Genomic DNA, 2514 nt, shown 5'->3' on the forward strand with positions numbered 1-2514 from the left:
GGAATCTCAAGGTTGTTTTGATTTGCATTTCCCTGATGACTAAGGATGTTGAACATTTTTTCAGGTGTTTCTCAGCCATTTGATATTCCTCAGTTGAGAATTCTTTATTTAGCTCTGTACCCCATTTTTAATGGGGTTTTTTGAATTTCTGGAGTCCAGCTTCTTGAGCTCTTTGTACTACTTATCTTACTTTCATGGCTGGATTAAAAAAAAAAAAAAGCTGCTTTTTAGTCCCCTTTCAATCTCTCTGCCTACTTATAAATAGATGGTGGGCACTCTGGTAACCCTCTGCAAGCCTCGCCCACAAAAAGCTGTGCCGTCTCCAAATCGCTAATTCATTTGTCTGTCTGTCTGTCCTTTTTTAACATTTAATTTTATTTTATTTTATGTACATGTGTATTTTGCCTACATGCATATCTGTGTGTCTTGTGCCCCCACAGACCAGAAGAACTACATCCTTTTGAATTGGAGTTATAGATGGCCATGAGCTGTGGTGTAAGCGCTGAGAACCAAACCCAGGTCCTTAACCACTGAGCCATCTCTCTAGCTCATTGTCTGTCTGTCTTTGTCACTAGCCTTACAGCCATCACTGCCAATTTTCTCAGATGTGCAGTGGAATTAATAAAAGCTCTTGTAATGAAAGTCTGAATTAACACATGAAAGTGTTTCTGACAGTGCCTGGCACACAGCACGGGCATGAGTGTTACTGCTGCCGTTTTTATTTCCAAAAAAACCAAAAACCAAACCAAAACAAAAAAAACACCTTCAAAGAGTCAAAGAAATTTCTGATGAAACGAGAAAAACAGTGGAAGTAAGCTAAGACTAAGAGACATTAAAACAAATGGTGAAGCTACAATAATAACTATCTAAAAGAAAACATGAAAATTAGCAGACTGAAAGAAAAAGAAGTTAAAATACATAATACATTCAAGTGCACATGAAAATTCCATACATTATTTTACAGATGACATTTCAAAACCGTGGAGAAAAATCTGTATCATAGGAGGCCATCTGCGAGGACGATCTGTCAGCCACCTGAAAACAAGTAGTGTGGCTTCCTTAGATCGAACTTATCCTTCATGGAACAAAGCTTTAATTTTTTTAATGCAAATTTTAACCACTATCCTCATGGTGCATTTTTTAAATAAATGGGGGATCATATGAAAGCTGGAAGCTGCAAGGTGTCTGAAAAAAAAAAAAAATCAATGTGTCAGCCTGCTCAGACTCAAGTGTGTCTCTCCCAGCTCCTGTAGAACGGTGTCAAGCTGTGGATATGTTAGAGGTGACCAGTACACCAGGGCTTCCTCCTGATGAGTATGCTGATACTCATCAGTATCAAGATCGGAGGAGGAGGCAAATTGCTACGATGCAGGCTCCCAGGGGAAGTATGAGCCTGTTCCTTCCTCCGCCTATGCTCGCTTTTATCCTTTCTTCCACCTTGGGATAACACAGGTGCACAGCCATGGCCAGGCACACAGCCATGGCCAGGTACAGACCTTGGCTTTGGACTTTCAGCTTCCAAAACTGTAAGAAATAAATCCCCAGTATGCATGAATTACAAACTCTTGGGTATTCTGTGGCACACTGACCAAGGCACAACCTTACACTTTCCATTTTCTACACGGCATGGTTATGTTTACTAAGTGTGGAAGTTTGTATCTTAAATGAAATCAATGTAAAATATCTATGATACATGAAGGAGACCAAAATTGGCTTCTTACTATTAAAAAACAAAAAACAAAAAAAAATCTTTGTGCTGGCTAGTATTTATGTCAACTTGATACAAGCTAGGATTATCTAGGAAGAAGAAATTTTAATCTAGAAAATGTCCCCACCAGATTAGCCTGTAGTCACTACAGCGGTACATTTTTGGATTTACGATTGACAGGAGTGGGGCCCATCTCATGGGGTAGTACCACCCCTTAGCAGGTGGTCTTGGATGATGTAAGAAAGGCCGAGCAAGCCATGAGGAGCAAGTCAGTAAGCAGCATCCCTCCATGGCCTCTGCATCAGTTCTGCCTCCCAGGTTCTGCCTGGGTTTCCTATTCTGACTTCCCTAGGTGACAGACTACACCCTGGAAGATTAAATAAACCCGTCTCCCTAATTTAACTTTGGCCACAGAATTTTATCACAACAGTAAAACTAAGACAGAAATTGGTACCTGGTGGTAGGGTATTGTGTGACAGCCCTGATGATGTGTTTTGGGGAGGATTATGGTAGCATTTTAGAACTTTGGGCTGAAAAAGTCCCTGGACTCCAGGAGCTCAGCCAGCTTTTCTGTGGGACTTCGAGAGGTAAGAATGTTGAGAGCAATGTAGATGGTGGAGGCCTGGCTTGCGAAGTTTCATAAGGAAGTTCTGGAGTCTCTTAAAGACTATAGGTCCTGTCTTAGTCAGGGTTTCTATTCCTGCACAACATCATGACCAAGAAGCAAGTTGGGGAGGAAAGGGTTTATTCGGCTTACATTTCCATACTGCTGTTGATCACCAAAGGATGCAGGACCGGAACTCAAG

The sequence above is a fragment of the Mus pahari genome, chromosome 3 (assembly GCF_900095145.1).
Source record: "Mus pahari chromosome 3, PAHARI_EIJ_v1.1, whole genome shotgun sequence".
NCBI lineage: Eukaryota > Metazoa > Chordata > Mammalia > Rodentia > Muridae > Mus > Mus pahari.